Consider the following 12,478-nt stretch of genomic DNA (forward strand, 5'->3'; position numbering starts at 1 on the left):
ACACTTCAAGACTTATGTGGCAACGCCATGACATCAGTGAACGCTTACAGAAAGGTCGCATTCATGGGAAAAAATGACATAAAAAAAAATTAATTAATTAAATGCTTACAGCACCTGGTATTCCCAGGCGGTCTCCCATCCAAGTACTAACCAGGCCCGACCCTGCTTGGCTTCCGAGATCAGACGAGAGCGGGCGTGCTCAGGGTGGTGTGGCCGTAAGCGAGTGCTGACTCGATTCGAGAGACACTTCAAGGCTAATGTGGCAACGCAATGACATCGGTAAATGGTTACAGAAAGGACGCATTCATGGGAAAAAATGACATAAAAAAATTATTAATTAATTAAATGCTTACAGCACCTGGTATTCCCAGGCGGTCTCCCATCCAAGTACTAACCAGGCCCGACCCTGCTTGGCTTCCGAGATCAGACGAGAGCGGGCGTGCTCAGGGTGGTGTGGCCGTAAGCGAGTGCCGACTCGAATCGACAGACACTTCAAGACTTATGTGGCAACGCCATGACATCAGTGAACGCTTACAGAAAGAACGCATTCATGGGAAAAAATGACATAAATAAATATTTAATTAATTAAATGCTTACAGCACCTGGTATTCCCAGGCAATCTCCCATCCAAGTACTAACCAGGCCCGACCCTGCTTGGCTTCCGAGATCAGACGAGAGCGGGCGTGCTCAGGGTGGTGTGGCCGTAAGCGAGTGCGGACTTGATTCGAGAGACACTTCAAAACTAATGTGGCAACGGCATGCCATGGGAGAACGCTTACAGAAAGGACGCATTCATGGGAAAAATGACATAAAAAATTAATTAATTAAATTCTTACAGCACCAGGTATTCCCAGGCGGTCTCCCATCCAAGTACTAACCAGGCCCGACCCTGCTTGGCTTCCGAGATCAGACGAGAGCGGGCGTGCTCAGGGTGGTGTGGCCGTAAACGAGTGCTGACTCGATTCGAGAGACACTTCAAGGCTAATGTGGCAACGCAATGACATCGGTAAATGGTTACAGAAAGGACGCATTCATGGGAAAAAATGACATAAAAAAAATAATTATTAATTAAATGCTTACAGCACCTGGTATTCCCAGGCGGTCTCCCATCCAAGTACTAACCAGGCCCGACCCTGCTTGGCTTCCGAGATCAGACGAGAGCGGGCATGCTCAGGGTGGTGTGGCCGTAAGCGAGTGCTGACTCGCTTCGATAGACACTTCAAGACTTATGTGGCAACGCCATGACATCAGTGAACGCTTACAGAAAGATCGCATTCATGGGAAAAAATGACATAAAAAAATAATTAATTAATTAAATGCTTAGAGCACCTGGTATTCCCAGGCGGTCTCCCATCCAAGTACTAACCAGGCCCGACCCTGCTTGGCTTACGAGATCAGACGAGAGCGGGCGTGCTCAGGGTGGCGTGGCCGTAAGCGAGTGCTGACTTGATTCGAGAGACACTTCAAAACTAATGTGGCAACGCCATGCCATGGGAGAACGCTTACAGAAAGGACGCATTCATGGGAAAAATGACATAAATAATTAATTAATTTAATTCTTACAGCACCAGGTATTCCCAGGCGGTCTCCCATCCAAGTACTAACCAGGCCCGACCCTGCTTGGCTTCCGAGATCAGACGAGAGCGGGCGTGCTCAGGGTGGTGTGGCCGTAAGCGAGTGCTGACTCGCTTCGAAAGACACTTCAAGACTTATGTGGCAACGCCATGACATCAGTGAACGCTTACAGAAAGATCGCATTCATGGGAAAAAATGACATAAAAAAATAATTAATTAATTAAATGCTTACAGCACCTGGTATTCCCAGGCGGTCTCCCATCCAAGTACTAACCAGGCCCGACCCTGCTTGGCTTCCGAGATCAGACGAGAGCGGGCGTGCTCAGGGTGGTGTGGCCGTAAGCGAGTGCTGACTCGATTCGAGAGACACTTCAAGGCTAATGTGGCAATGCAATGACATCGGTAAATGGTTACAGAAAGGACGCATTCATGGGAAAAAATGACATAAAAAAAATTATTAATTAATTAAATGCTTACAGCACCTGGTATTCCCAGGCGGTCTCCCATCCAAGTACTAACCAGGACCGACCCTGCTTGGCTTCCGAGATGAGACGAGAGCGGGCGTGCTCAGGGTGGTGTGGCCGTAAGCGAGTGCAGACTCGATTCGAGAGACACTTCAAAACTAATGTGGCAACGCCATGCCATGGGAGAACGCTTACAGAAAGGACGCATTCATGGGAAAATATGACATAAATAAATATTTAATTAATTAAATGCTTACAGCACCTGGTATTCCCAGGCGGTCTCCCATCCAAGTACTAACCAGGCCCGACCCTGCTTGGCTTCCGAGATCAGACGAGAGCGGGCGTGCTCAGGGTGGTGTGGCCGTAAGCGAGTGCCGATTCGAATCGACAGACACTTCAAGACTTATGTGGCAACGCCATGACATCAGTGAACGCTTACAGAAAGAACGCATTCATGGGAAAAATGACATAAATAAATATTTAATTAATTAAATGCTTACAGCACCTGGTATTCCCAGGCAATCTCCCATCCAAGTACTAACCAGGCCCGACCCTGCTTGGCTTCCGAGATCAGACGAGAGCGGGCGTGCTCAGGGTGGTGTGGCCGTAAGCGAGTGCGGACTTGATTCGAGAGACACTTCAAAACTAATGTGGCAACGGCATGCCATGGGAGAACGCTTACAGAAAGGACGCATTCATGGGAAAAATGACATAAAAAATTAATTAATTAAATTCTTACAGCACCAGGTATTCCCAGGCGGTCTCCCATCCAAGTACTAACCAGGCCCGACCCTGCTTGGCTTCCGAGATCAGACGAGAGCGGGCGTGCTCAGGGTGGTGTGGCCGTAAACGAGTGCTGACTCGATTCGAGAGACACTTCAAGGCTAATGTGGCAACGCAATGACATCGGTAAATGGTTACAGAAAGGACGCATTCATGGGAAAAAATGACATAAAAAAAATAATTAATTAATTAAATGCTTACAGCACCTGGTATTCCCAGGCGGTCTCCCATCCAAGTACTAACCAGGCACGACCCTGCTTGGCTTCCGAGATCAGACGAGAGCGGGCGTGCTCAGGGTGGTGTGGCCGTAAGCGAGTGCTGACTCGCTTCGATAGACACTTCAAGACTTATGTGGCAACGCCATGACATCAGTGAACGCTTACAGAAAGATCGCATTCATGGGAAAAAATGACATAAAAAAATAATTAATTAATTAAATGCTTAGAGCACCTGGTATTCCCAGGCGGTCTCCCATCCAAGTACTAACCAGGCCCGACCCTGCTTGGCTTACGAGATCAGACGAGAGCGGGCGTGCTCAGGGTGGCGTGGCCGTAAGCGAGTGCTGACTTGATTCGAGAGACACTTCAAAACTAATGTGGCAACGCCATGCCATGGGAGAACGCTTACAGAAAGGACGCATTCATGGGAAAAATGACATAAATAATTAATTAATTTAATTCTTACAGCACCAGGTATTCCCAGGCGGTCTCCCATCCAAGTACTAACCAGGCCCGACCCTGCTTGGCTTCCGAGATCAGACGAGAGCGGGCGTGCTCAGGGTGGTGTGGCCGTAAGCGAGTGCTGACTCGCTTCGAAAGACACTTCAAGACTTATGTGGCAACGCCATGACATCAGTGAACGCTTACAGAAAGATCGCATTCATGGGAAAAAATGACATAAAAAAATAATTAATTAATTAAATGCTTACAGCACCTGGTATTCCCAGGCGGTCTCCCATCCAAGTACTAACCAGGCCCGACCCTGCTTGGCTTCCGAGATCAGACGAGAGCGGGCGTGCTCAGGGTGGTGTGGCCGTAAGCGAGTGCTGACTCGATTCGAGAGACACTTCAAGGCTAATGTGGCAATGCAATGACATCGGTAAATGGTTACAGAAAGGACGCATTCATGGGAAAAAATGACATAAACAAAATTATTAATTAATTAAATGCTTACAGCACCTGGTATTCCCAGGCGGACTCCCATCCAAGTACTAACCAGGACCGACCCTGCTTGGCTTCCGAGATGAGACGAGAGCGGGCGTGCTCAGGGTGGTGTGGCCGTAAGCGAGTGCAGACTCGATTCGAGAGACACTTCAAAACTAATGTGGCAACGCCATGCCATGGGAGAACGCTTACAGAAAGGACGCATTCATGGGAAAATATGACATAAATAAATATTTAATTAATTAAATGCTTACAGCACCTGGTATTCCCAGGCGGTCTCCCATCCAAGTACTAACCAGGCCCGACCCTGCTTGGCTTCCGAGATCAGACGAGAGCGGGCGTGCTCAGGGTGGTGTGGCCGTAAGCGAGTGCAGACTCGAATCGACAGACACTTCAAGACTTATGTGGCAACGCCATGACATCAGTGAACGCTTACAGAAAGAACGCATTCATGGGAAAAAATGACATAAATAAATATTTAATTAATTAAATGCTTACAGCACCTGGTATTCCCAGGCAATCTCCCATCCAAGTACTAACCAGGCCCGACCCTGCTTGGCTTCCGAGATCAGACGAGAGCGGGCGTGCTCAGGGTGGTGTGGCCGTAAGCGAGTGCGGACTTGATTCGAGAGACACTTCAAAACTAATGTGGCAACGGCATGCCATGGGAGAACGCTTACAGAAAGGACGCATTCATGGGAAAAAATGACATAAAAAAATAATTAATTAATTAAATGCTTACAGCACCTGGTATTCCCAGGCGGTCTCCCATCCAAGTACTAACCAGGCCCGACCCTGCTTGGCTTACGAGATCAGACGAGAACGGGCGTGCTCAGGGTTGTGTGGCCGTAAGCGAGTGCTGACTCGATTCGAGAGACACTTCAAGGCTAATGTGGCAACGCAATGACATCGGTAAATGGTTACAGAAAGGACGCATTCATGGGAAAAAATGACATAAAAAAAAATAATTAATTAATTAAATGCTTACAGCACCTGGTATTCCCAGGCGGTCTCCCATCCAAGTACTAACCAGGCCCGACCCTGCTTGGCTTCCGAGATCAGACGAGAGCGGGCGTGCTCAGGGTGGTGTGGCCGTAAGTGAGTGCAGACTCGATTCGAGAGACACTTCAAAACTAATGTGGCAACGCCATGCCATGGGAGAACGCTTACAGAAAGGACGCATTCATGGGAAAAATGACATAAATAATTAATTAATTTAATTCTTACAGCACCAGGTATTCCCAGGCGGTCTCCCATCCAAGTACTAACCAGGCCCGACCCTGCTTGGCTTCCGAGATCAGACGAGAGCGGGCGTGCTCAGGGTGGTGTGGCCGTAAGCGAGTGCTGACTCGCTTCGAAAGACACTTCAAGACTTATGTGGCAACGCCATGACATCAGTGAACGCTTACAGAAAGATCGCATTCATGGGAAAAAATGACATAAAAAAAATAATTAATAAATTAAATGCTTACAGCACCTGGTATTCCCAGGCGGTCTCCCATCCAAGTACTAACCAGGCCCGACCCTGCTTGGCTTCCGAGATCAGACGAGAGCGGGCGTGCTCAGGGTGGTGTGGCCGTAAGCGAGTGCTGATTCGATTCGAGAGACACTTCAAGGCTAATGTGGCAATGCAATGACATCGGTAAATGGTTACAGAAAGGACGCATTCATGGGAAAAAATGACATAAAAAAAATTATTAATTAATTAAATGCTTACAGCACCTGGTATTCCCAGGCGGTCTCCCATCCAAGTACTAACCAGGACCGACCCTGCTTGGCTTCCGAGATGAGACGAGAGCGGGCGTGCTCAGGGTGGTGTGGCCGTAAGCGAGTGCAGACTTGATTCGAGAGACACTTCAAAACTAATGTGGCAACGCCATGCCATGGGAGAACGCTTACAGAAAGGACGCATTCATGGGAAAATATGACATAAATAAATATTTAATTAATTAAATGCTTACAGCACCTGGTATTCCCAGGCGGTCTCCCATCCAAGTACTAACCAGGCCCGACCCTGCTTGGCTTCCGAGATCAGACGAGAGCGGGCGTGCTCAGGGTGGTGTGGCCGTAAGCGAGTGCCGACTCGAATCGACAGACACTTCAAGACTTATGTGGCAACGCCATGACATCAGTGAACGCTTACAGAAAGAACGCATTCATGGGAAAAAATGACATAAATAAATATTTAATTAATTAAATGCTTACAGCACCTGGTATTCCCAGGCAATCTCCCATCCAAGTACTAACCAGGCCCGACCCTGCTTGGCTTCCGAGATCAGACGAGAGCGGGCGTGCTCAGGGTGGTGTGGCCGTAAGCGAGTGCGGACTTGATTCGAGAGACACTTCAAAACTAATGTGGCAACGGCATGCCATGGGAGAACGCTTACAGAAAGGACGCATTCATGGGAAAAATGACATAAAAAATTAATTAATTAAATTCTTACAGCACCAGGTATTCCCAGGCGGTCTCCCATCCAAGTACTAACCAGGCCCGACCCTGCTTGGCTTCCGAGATCAGACGAGAGCGGGCGTGCTCAGGGTGGTGTGGCCGTAAACGAGTGCTGACTCGATTCGAGAGACACTTCAAGGCTAATGTGGCAACGCAATGACATCGGTAAATGGTTACAGAAAGGACGCATTCATGGGAAAAAATGACATAAAAAAAATAATTAATTAATTAAATGCTTACAGCACCTGGTATTCCCAGGCGGTCTCCCATCCAAGTACTAACCAGGCCCGACCCTGCTTGGCTTCCGAGATCAGACGAGAGCGGGCGTGCTCAGGGTGGTGTGGCCGTAAGCGAGTGCTGACTTGCTTCGATAGACACTTCAAGACTTATGTGGCAACGCCATGACATCAGTGAACGCTTACAGAAAGATCGCATTCATGGGAAAAAATGACATAAAAAAATAATTAATTAATTAAATGCTTAGAGCACCTGGTATTCCCAGGCGGTCTCCCATCCAAGTACTAACCAGGCCCGACCCTGCTTGGCTTACGAGATCAGACGAGAGCGGGCGTGCTCAGGGTGGTGTGGCCGTAAGCGAGTGCAGACTCGAATCGACAGACACTTCAAGACTTATGTGGCAACGCCATGACATCAGTGAACGCTTACAGAAAGAACGCATTCATGGGAAAAAATGACATAAATAAATATTTAATTAATTAAATGCTTACAGCACCTGGTATTCCCAGGCAATCTCCCATCCAAGTACTAACCAGGCCCGACCCTGCTTGGCTTCCGAGATCAGACGAGAGCGGGCGTGCTCAGGGTGGTGTGGCCGTAAGCGAGTGCGGACTTGATTCGAGAGACACTTCAAAACTAATGTGGCAACGGCATGCCATGGGAGAACGCTTACAGAAAGGACGCATTCATGGGAAAAAATGACATAAAAAAATAAATAATTAATTAAATGCTTACAGCACCTGGTATTCCCAGGCGGTCTCCCATCCAAGTACTAACCAGGCCCGACCCTGCTTGGCTTACGAGATCAGACGAGAACGGGCGTGCTCAGGGTGGTGTGGCCGTAAGCGAGTGCTGACTCGATTCGAGAGACACTTCAAGGCTAATGTGGCAACGCAATGACATCGGTAAATGGTTACAGAAAGGACGCATTCATGGGAAAAAATGACATAAAAAAAATAATTAATTAAATGCTTACAGCACCTGGTTTTCCCAGGCGGTCTCCCATCCAAGTACTAACCAGGCCCGACCCTGCTTGGCTTCCGAGATCAGACGAGAGCGGGCGTGCTCAGGGTGGTGTGGCCGTAAGCGAGTGCTGACTCGCTTCGATAGACACTTCAAGACTTATGTGGCAACGCCATGACATCAGTGAACGCTTACAGAAAGGTCGCATTCATGGGAAAAAATGACATAAAATAATAATTAATTAATTAAATGCTTACAGCACCTGGTATTCCCAGGCGGTCTCCCATCCAAGTACTAACCAGGCCCGACCCTGCTTGGCTTCCGAGATCAGACGAGAGCGGGCGTGCTCAGGGTGGTGTGGCCGTAAACGAGTGCTGACTTGATTCGAGGGACACTTCAAGGCTAATGTGGCAACGCAATGACATCGGTAAATGGTTACAGAAAGGACGCATTCATGGGAAAAAATGACATAAAAAAAATAATTAATTAATTAAATGCTTACAGCACCTGGTATTCCTAGGCGGTCTCCCATCCAAGTACTAACCAGGCCCGACCCTGCTTGGCTTCCGAGATCAGACGAGAGCGGGCGTGCTCAGGGTGGTGTGGCCGTAAACGAGTGCTGACTCGCTTCGATAGACACTTCAAGACTTATGTGGCAACGCCATGACATCAGTGAACGCTTACAGAAAGATCGCATTCATGGGAAAAAATGACATAAAAAAATAATTAATTAATTAAATGCTTAGAGCACCTGGTATTCCCAGGCGGTCTCCCATCCAAGTACTAACCAGGCCCGACCCTGCTTGGCTTACGAGATCAGACGAGAGCGTGCGTGCTCAGGGTGGCGTGGCCGTAAGCGAGTGCTGACTTGATTCGAGAAACACTTCAAAACTAATGTGGCAACGCCATGCCATGGGAGAACGCTTACAGAAAGGACGCATTCATGGGAAAAATGACATAAATAATTAATTAATTTAATTCTTACAGCACCAGGTATTCCCAGGCGGTCTCCCATCCAAGTACTAACCAGGCCCGACCCTGCTTGGCTTCCGAGATCAGACGAGAGCGGGCGTGCTCAGGGTGGTGTGGCCGTAAGCGAGTGCTGACTCGCTTCGAAAGACACTTCAAGACTTATGTGGCAACGCCATGACATCAGTGAACGCTTACAGAAAGATCGCATTCATGGGAAAAAATGACATAAAAAAATAATTAATTAATTAAATGCTTACAGCACCTGGTATTCCCAGGCGGTCTCCCATCCAAGTACTAACCAGGCCCGACCCTGCTTGGCTTCCGAGATCAGACGAGAGCGGGCGTGCTCAGGGTGGTGTGGCCGTAAGCGAGTGCTGACTCGATTCGAGAGACACTTCAAGGCTAATGTGGCAATGCAATGACATCGGTAAATGGTTACAGAAAGGACGCATTCATGGGAAAAAATGACATAAACAAAATTATTAATTAATTAAATGCTTACAGCACCTGGTATTCCCAGGCGGACTCCCATCCAAGTACTAACCAGGACCGACCCTGCTTGGCTTCCGAGATGAGACGAGAGCGGGCGTGCTCAGGGTGGTGTGGCCGTAAGCGAGTGCAGACTCGATTCGAGAGACACTTCAAAACTAATGTGGCAACGCCATGCCATGGGAGAACGCTTACAGAAAGGACGCATTCATGGGAAAATATGACATAAATAAATATTTAATTAATTAAATGCTTACAGCACCTGGTATTCCCAGGCGGTCTCCCATCCAAGTACTAACCAGGCCCGACCCTGCTTGGCTTCCGAGATCAGACGAGAGCGGGCGTGCTCAGGGTGGTGTGGCCGTAAGCGAGTGCAGACTCGAATCGACAGACACTTCAAGACTTATGTGGCAACGCCATGACATCAGTGAACGCTTACAGAAAGAACGCATTCATGGGAAAAAATGACATAAATAAATATTTAATTAATTAAATGCTTACAGCACCTGGTATTCCCAGGCAATCTCCCATCCAAGTACTAACCAGGCCCGACCCTGCTTGGCTTCCGAGATCAGACGAGAGCGGGCGTGCTCAGGGTGGTGTGGCCGTAAGCGAGTGCGGACTTGATTCGAGAGACACTTCAAAACTAATGTGGCAACGGCATGCCATGGGAGAACGCTTACAGAAAGGACGCATTCATGGGAAAAAATGACATAAAAAAATAATTAATTAATTAAATGCTTACAGCACCTGGTATTCCCAGGCGGTCTCCCATCCAAGTACTAACCAGGCCCGACCCTGCTTGGCTTACGAGATCAGACGAGAACGGGCGTGCTCAGGGTTGTGTGGCCGTAAGCGAGTGCTGACTCGATTCGAGAGACACTTCAAGGCTAATGTGGCAACGCAATGACATCGGTAAATGGTTACAGAAAGGACGCATTCATGGGAAAAAATGACATAAAAAAAAATAATTAATTAATTAAATGCTTACAGCACCTGGTATTCCCAGGCGGTCTCCCATCCAAGTACTAACCAGGCCCGACCCTGCTTGGCTTCCGAGATCAGACGAGAGCGGGCGTGCTCAGGGTGGTGTGGCCGTAAGTGAGTGCAGACTCGATTCGAGAGACACTTCAAAACTAATGTGGCAACGCCATGCCATGGGAGAACGCTTACAGAAAGGACGCATTCATGGGAAAAATGACATAAATAATTAATTAATTTAATTCTTACAGCACCAGGTATTCCCAGGCGGTCTCCCATCCAAGTACTAACCAGGCCCGACCCTGCTTGGCTTCCGAGATCAGACGAGAGCGGGCGTGCTCAGGGTGGTGTGGCCGTAAGCGAGTGCTGACTCGCTTCGAAAGACACTTCAAGACTTATGTGGCAACGCCATGACATCAGTGAACGCTTACAGAAAGATCGCATTCATGGGAAAAAATGACATAAAAAAAATAATTAATAAATTAAATGCTTACAGCACCTGGTATTCCCAGGCGGTCTCCCATCCAAGTACTAACCAGGCCCGACCCTGCTTGGCTTCCGAGATCAGACGAGAGCGGGCGTGCTCAGGGTGGTGTGGCCGTAAGCGAGTGCTGATTCGATTCGAGAGACACTTCAAGGCTAATGTGGCAATGCAATGACATCGGTAAATGGTTACAGAAAGGACGCATTCATGGGAAAAAATGACATAAAAAAAATTATTAATTAATTAAATGCTTACAGCACCTGGTATTCCCAGGCGGTCTCCCATCCAAGTACTAACCAGGACCGACCCTGCTTGGCTTCCGAGATGAGACGAGAGCGGGCGTGCTCAGGGTGGTGTGGCCGTAAGCGAGTGCAGACTTGATTCGAGAGACACTTCAAAACTAATGTGGCAACGCCATGCCATGGGAGAACGCTTACAGAAAGGACGCATTCATGGGAAAATATGACATAAATAAATATTTAATTAATTAAATGCTTACAGCACCTGGTATTCCCAGGCGGTCTCCCATCCAAGTACTAACCAGGCCCGACCCTGCTTGGCTTCCGAGATCAGACGAGAGCGGGCGTGCTCAGGGTGGTGTGGCCGTAAGCGAGTGCCGACTCGAATCGACAGACACTTCAAGACTTATGTGGCAACGCCATGACATCAGTGAACGCTTACAGAAAGAACGCATTCATGGGAAAAAATGACATAAATAAATATTTAATTAATTAAATGCTTACAGCACCTGGTATTCCCAGGCAATCTCCCATCCAAGTACTAACCAGGCCCGACCCTGCTTGGCTTCCGAGATCAGACGAGAGCGGGCGTGCTCAGGGTGGTGTGGCCGTAAGCGAGTGCGGACTTGATTCGAGAGACACTTCAAAACTAATGTGGCAACGGCATGCCATGGGAGAACGCTTACAGAAAGGACGCATTCATGGGAAAAATGACATAAAAAATTAATTAATTAAATTCTTACAGCACCAGGTATTCCCAGGCGGTCTCCCATCCAAGTACTAACCAGGCCCGACCCTGCTTGGCTTCCGAGATCAGACGAGAGCGGGCGTGCTCAGGGTGGTGTGGCCGTAAACGAGTGCTGACTCGATTCGAGAGACACTTCAAGGCTAATGTGGCAACGCAATGACATCGGTAAATGGTTACAGAAAGGACGCATTCATGGGAAAAAATGACATAAAAAAAATAATTAATTAATTAAATGCTTACAGCACCTGGTATTCCCAGGCGGTCTCCCATCCAAGTACTAACCAGGCCCGACCCTGCTTGGCTTCCGAGATCAGACGAGAGCGGGCGTGCTCAGGGTGGTGTGGCCGTAAGCGAGTGCTGACTTGCTTCGATAGACACTTCAAGACTTATGTGGCAACGCCATGACATCAGTGAACGCTTACAGAAAGATCGCATTCATGGGAAAAAATGACATAAAAAAATAATTAATTAATTAAATGCTTAGAGCACCTGGTATTCCCAGGCGGTCTCCCATCCAAGTACTAACCAGGCCCGACCCTGCTTGGCTTACGAGATCAGACGAGAGCGGGCGTGCTCAGGGTGGTGTGGCCGTAAGCGAGTGCAGACTCGAATCGACAGACACTTCAAGACTTATGTGGCAACGCCATGACATCAGTGAACGCTTACAGAAAGAACGCATTCATGGGAAAAAATGACATAAATAAATATTTAATTAATTAAATGCTTACAGCACCTGGTATTCCCAGGCAATCTCCCATCCAAGTACTAACCAGGCCCGACCCTGCTTGGCTTCCGAGATCAGACGAGAGCGGGCGTGCTCAGGGTGGTGTGGCCGTAAGCGAGTGCGGACTTGATTCGAGAGACACTTCAAAACTAATGTGGCAACGGCATGCCATGGGAGAACGCTTACAGAAAGGACGCATTCATGGGA

The 12,478-nt window shown here is 48.3% G+C and overlaps 31 non-coding genes and 20 pseudogenes across 31 annotated transcripts; all 51 read right to left on the reverse strand.

The window, feature by feature from the left end:
- Positions 1 to 102: 102 nt before the first annotated feature.
- Positions 103 to 221, reverse strand: LOC135761327 (5S ribosomal RNA). The gene has a single exon (XR_010537929.1). It is a non-coding gene; the product is annotated as a 5S ribosomal RNA (ribosomal RNA).
- A 125-nt stretch (positions 222 to 346) lies between these two features.
- LOC135763651 (5S ribosomal RNA) lies at positions 347 to 465 on the reverse strand. Its single transcript, XR_012337483.1, has one exon. It is a non-coding gene; the product is annotated as a 5S ribosomal RNA (ribosomal RNA).
- Positions 466 to 590: 125 nt separating this feature from the next.
- On the reverse strand, positions 591 to 709 carry LOC135761339 (5S ribosomal RNA; annotated as a pseudogene).
- A 120-nt stretch (positions 710 to 829) lies between these two features.
- Positions 830 to 948, reverse strand: LOC135762985 (5S ribosomal RNA). Its single transcript, XR_012337628.1, has one exon. It is a non-coding gene; the product is annotated as a 5S ribosomal RNA (ribosomal RNA).
- A 125-nt stretch (positions 949 to 1,073) lies between these two features.
- On the reverse strand, positions 1,074 to 1,192 carry LOC135761848 (5S ribosomal RNA). Its single transcript, XR_010538426.2, has one exon. It is a non-coding gene; the product is annotated as a 5S ribosomal RNA (ribosomal RNA).
- Positions 1,193 to 1,317: 125 nt separating this feature from the next.
- Positions 1,318 to 1,436, reverse strand: LOC135761891 (5S ribosomal RNA; annotated as a pseudogene).
- Positions 1,437 to 1,556: 120 nt separating this feature from the next.
- LOC135761892 (5S ribosomal RNA) lies at positions 1,557 to 1,675 on the reverse strand. The gene has a single exon (XR_010538468.2). It is a non-coding gene; the product is annotated as a 5S ribosomal RNA (ribosomal RNA).
- Positions 1,676 to 1,800: 125 nt separating this feature from the next.
- Positions 1,801 to 1,919, reverse strand: LOC135763712 (5S ribosomal RNA). Its single transcript, XR_012337484.1, has one exon. It is a non-coding gene; the product is annotated as a 5S ribosomal RNA (ribosomal RNA).
- A 126-nt stretch (positions 1,920 to 2,045) lies between these two features.
- On the reverse strand, positions 2,046 to 2,164 carry LOC135726286 (5S ribosomal RNA; annotated as a pseudogene).
- Positions 2,165 to 2,289: 125 nt separating this feature from the next.
- LOC135722278 (5S ribosomal RNA) lies at positions 2,290 to 2,408 on the reverse strand. The gene has a single exon (XR_010522017.1). It is a non-coding gene; the product is annotated as a 5S ribosomal RNA (ribosomal RNA).
- A 124-nt stretch (positions 2,409 to 2,532) lies between these two features.
- On the reverse strand, positions 2,533 to 2,651 carry LOC135725344 (5S ribosomal RNA; annotated as a pseudogene).
- A 120-nt stretch (positions 2,652 to 2,771) lies between these two features.
- On the reverse strand, positions 2,772 to 2,890 carry LOC135724746 (5S ribosomal RNA). The gene has a single exon (XR_010524406.1). It is a non-coding gene; the product is annotated as a 5S ribosomal RNA (ribosomal RNA).
- Positions 2,891 to 3,016: 126 nt separating this feature from the next.
- LOC135725175 (5S ribosomal RNA) lies at positions 3,017 to 3,135 on the reverse strand. The gene has a single exon (XR_010524820.1). It is a non-coding gene; the product is annotated as a 5S ribosomal RNA (ribosomal RNA).
- A 125-nt stretch (positions 3,136 to 3,260) lies between these two features.
- LOC135726542 (5S ribosomal RNA) lies at positions 3,261 to 3,379 on the reverse strand (annotated as a pseudogene).
- A 120-nt stretch (positions 3,380 to 3,499) lies between these two features.
- Positions 3,500 to 3,618, reverse strand: LOC135723906 (5S ribosomal RNA). Its single transcript, XR_010523587.1, has one exon. It is a non-coding gene; the product is annotated as a 5S ribosomal RNA (ribosomal RNA).
- A 125-nt stretch (positions 3,619 to 3,743) lies between these two features.
- LOC135722279 (5S ribosomal RNA) lies at positions 3,744 to 3,862 on the reverse strand. The gene has a single exon (XR_010522018.1). It is a non-coding gene; the product is annotated as a 5S ribosomal RNA (ribosomal RNA).
- A 126-nt stretch (positions 3,863 to 3,988) lies between these two features.
- On the reverse strand, positions 3,989 to 4,107 carry LOC135726779 (5S ribosomal RNA; annotated as a pseudogene).
- A 125-nt stretch (positions 4,108 to 4,232) lies between these two features.
- On the reverse strand, positions 4,233 to 4,351 carry LOC135722280 (5S ribosomal RNA). Its single transcript, XR_010522019.1, has one exon. It is a non-coding gene; the product is annotated as a 5S ribosomal RNA (ribosomal RNA).
- Positions 4,352 to 4,476: 125 nt separating this feature from the next.
- On the reverse strand, positions 4,477 to 4,595 carry LOC135725345 (5S ribosomal RNA; annotated as a pseudogene).
- A 125-nt stretch (positions 4,596 to 4,720) lies between these two features.
- On the reverse strand, positions 4,721 to 4,839 carry LOC135725996 (5S ribosomal RNA; annotated as a pseudogene).
- A 127-nt stretch (positions 4,840 to 4,966) lies between these two features.
- On the reverse strand, positions 4,967 to 5,085 carry LOC135723763 (5S ribosomal RNA). The gene has a single exon (XR_010523450.1). It is a non-coding gene; the product is annotated as a 5S ribosomal RNA (ribosomal RNA).
- Positions 5,086 to 5,205: 120 nt separating this feature from the next.
- On the reverse strand, positions 5,206 to 5,324 carry LOC135723907 (5S ribosomal RNA). Its single transcript, XR_010523588.1, has one exon. It is a non-coding gene; the product is annotated as a 5S ribosomal RNA (ribosomal RNA).
- Positions 5,325 to 5,450: 126 nt separating this feature from the next.
- On the reverse strand, positions 5,451 to 5,569 carry LOC135722281 (5S ribosomal RNA). The gene has a single exon (XR_010522020.1). It is a non-coding gene; the product is annotated as a 5S ribosomal RNA (ribosomal RNA).
- Positions 5,570 to 5,695: 126 nt separating this feature from the next.
- Positions 5,696 to 5,814, reverse strand: LOC135726287 (5S ribosomal RNA; annotated as a pseudogene).
- Positions 5,815 to 5,939: 125 nt separating this feature from the next.
- Positions 5,940 to 6,058, reverse strand: LOC135722282 (5S ribosomal RNA). The gene has a single exon (XR_010522021.1). It is a non-coding gene; the product is annotated as a 5S ribosomal RNA (ribosomal RNA).
- Positions 6,059 to 6,183: 125 nt separating this feature from the next.
- On the reverse strand, positions 6,184 to 6,302 carry LOC135725346 (5S ribosomal RNA; annotated as a pseudogene).
- Positions 6,303 to 6,422: 120 nt separating this feature from the next.
- On the reverse strand, positions 6,423 to 6,541 carry LOC135724747 (5S ribosomal RNA). Its single transcript, XR_010524407.1, has one exon. It is a non-coding gene; the product is annotated as a 5S ribosomal RNA (ribosomal RNA).
- A 126-nt stretch (positions 6,542 to 6,667) lies between these two features.
- LOC135722284 (5S ribosomal RNA) lies at positions 6,668 to 6,786 on the reverse strand. The gene has a single exon (XR_010522023.1). It is a non-coding gene; the product is annotated as a 5S ribosomal RNA (ribosomal RNA).
- A 125-nt stretch (positions 6,787 to 6,911) lies between these two features.
- LOC135726149 (5S ribosomal RNA) lies at positions 6,912 to 7,030 on the reverse strand (annotated as a pseudogene).
- A 125-nt stretch (positions 7,031 to 7,155) lies between these two features.
- Positions 7,156 to 7,274, reverse strand: LOC135725347 (5S ribosomal RNA; annotated as a pseudogene).
- A 125-nt stretch (positions 7,275 to 7,399) lies between these two features.
- On the reverse strand, positions 7,400 to 7,518 carry LOC135724054 (5S ribosomal RNA). The gene has a single exon (XR_010523728.1). It is a non-coding gene; the product is annotated as a 5S ribosomal RNA (ribosomal RNA).
- Positions 7,519 to 7,640: 122 nt separating this feature from the next.
- Positions 7,641 to 7,759, reverse strand: LOC135723400 (5S ribosomal RNA). The gene has a single exon (XR_010523106.1). It is a non-coding gene; the product is annotated as a 5S ribosomal RNA (ribosomal RNA).
- A 125-nt stretch (positions 7,760 to 7,884) lies between these two features.
- LOC135723487 (5S ribosomal RNA) lies at positions 7,885 to 8,003 on the reverse strand. The gene has a single exon (XR_010523191.1). It is a non-coding gene; the product is annotated as a 5S ribosomal RNA (ribosomal RNA).
- Positions 8,004 to 8,129: 126 nt separating this feature from the next.
- On the reverse strand, positions 8,130 to 8,248 carry LOC135724216 (5S ribosomal RNA). Its single transcript, XR_010523886.1, has one exon. It is a non-coding gene; the product is annotated as a 5S ribosomal RNA (ribosomal RNA).
- A 125-nt stretch (positions 8,249 to 8,373) lies between these two features.
- LOC135726043 (5S ribosomal RNA) lies at positions 8,374 to 8,492 on the reverse strand (annotated as a pseudogene).
- Positions 8,493 to 8,612: 120 nt separating this feature from the next.
- Positions 8,613 to 8,731, reverse strand: LOC135723909 (5S ribosomal RNA). Its single transcript, XR_010523590.1, has one exon. It is a non-coding gene; the product is annotated as a 5S ribosomal RNA (ribosomal RNA).
- Positions 8,732 to 8,856: 125 nt separating this feature from the next.
- LOC135722285 (5S ribosomal RNA) lies at positions 8,857 to 8,975 on the reverse strand. Its single transcript, XR_010522024.1, has one exon. It is a non-coding gene; the product is annotated as a 5S ribosomal RNA (ribosomal RNA).
- A 126-nt stretch (positions 8,976 to 9,101) lies between these two features.
- On the reverse strand, positions 9,102 to 9,220 carry LOC135726780 (5S ribosomal RNA; annotated as a pseudogene).
- Positions 9,221 to 9,345: 125 nt separating this feature from the next.
- On the reverse strand, positions 9,346 to 9,464 carry LOC135722286 (5S ribosomal RNA). Its single transcript, XR_010522025.1, has one exon. It is a non-coding gene; the product is annotated as a 5S ribosomal RNA (ribosomal RNA).
- Positions 9,465 to 9,589: 125 nt separating this feature from the next.
- Positions 9,590 to 9,708, reverse strand: LOC135725349 (5S ribosomal RNA; annotated as a pseudogene).
- A 125-nt stretch (positions 9,709 to 9,833) lies between these two features.
- On the reverse strand, positions 9,834 to 9,952 carry LOC135725998 (5S ribosomal RNA; annotated as a pseudogene).
- Positions 9,953 to 10,079: 127 nt separating this feature from the next.
- On the reverse strand, positions 10,080 to 10,198 carry LOC135723765 (5S ribosomal RNA). The gene has a single exon (XR_010523451.1). It is a non-coding gene; the product is annotated as a 5S ribosomal RNA (ribosomal RNA).
- Positions 10,199 to 10,318: 120 nt separating this feature from the next.
- Positions 10,319 to 10,437, reverse strand: LOC135723910 (5S ribosomal RNA). Its single transcript, XR_010523591.1, has one exon. It is a non-coding gene; the product is annotated as a 5S ribosomal RNA (ribosomal RNA).
- Positions 10,438 to 10,563: 126 nt separating this feature from the next.
- Positions 10,564 to 10,682, reverse strand: LOC135722287 (5S ribosomal RNA). The gene has a single exon (XR_010522026.1). It is a non-coding gene; the product is annotated as a 5S ribosomal RNA (ribosomal RNA).
- A 126-nt stretch (positions 10,683 to 10,808) lies between these two features.
- Positions 10,809 to 10,927, reverse strand: LOC135726288 (5S ribosomal RNA; annotated as a pseudogene).
- A 125-nt stretch (positions 10,928 to 11,052) lies between these two features.
- LOC135722288 (5S ribosomal RNA) lies at positions 11,053 to 11,171 on the reverse strand. The gene has a single exon (XR_010522027.1). It is a non-coding gene; the product is annotated as a 5S ribosomal RNA (ribosomal RNA).
- A 125-nt stretch (positions 11,172 to 11,296) lies between these two features.
- On the reverse strand, positions 11,297 to 11,415 carry LOC135725350 (5S ribosomal RNA; annotated as a pseudogene).
- A 120-nt stretch (positions 11,416 to 11,535) lies between these two features.
- Positions 11,536 to 11,654, reverse strand: LOC135724748 (5S ribosomal RNA). The gene has a single exon (XR_010524408.1). It is a non-coding gene; the product is annotated as a 5S ribosomal RNA (ribosomal RNA).
- Positions 11,655 to 11,780: 126 nt separating this feature from the next.
- Positions 11,781 to 11,899, reverse strand: LOC135722289 (5S ribosomal RNA). Its single transcript, XR_010522028.1, has one exon. It is a non-coding gene; the product is annotated as a 5S ribosomal RNA (ribosomal RNA).
- Positions 11,900 to 12,024: 125 nt separating this feature from the next.
- On the reverse strand, positions 12,025 to 12,143 carry LOC135726150 (5S ribosomal RNA; annotated as a pseudogene).
- Positions 12,144 to 12,268: 125 nt separating this feature from the next.
- Positions 12,269 to 12,387, reverse strand: LOC135725351 (5S ribosomal RNA; annotated as a pseudogene).
- Between the last annotated feature and the right edge of the window lie 91 nt (positions 12,388 to 12,478).

Source organism: Paramisgurnus dabryanus, chromosome 9 (assembly GCF_030506205.2).
Source record: "Paramisgurnus dabryanus chromosome 9, PD_genome_1.1, whole genome shotgun sequence".
NCBI lineage: Eukaryota > Metazoa > Chordata > Actinopteri > Cypriniformes > Cobitidae > Paramisgurnus > Paramisgurnus dabryanus.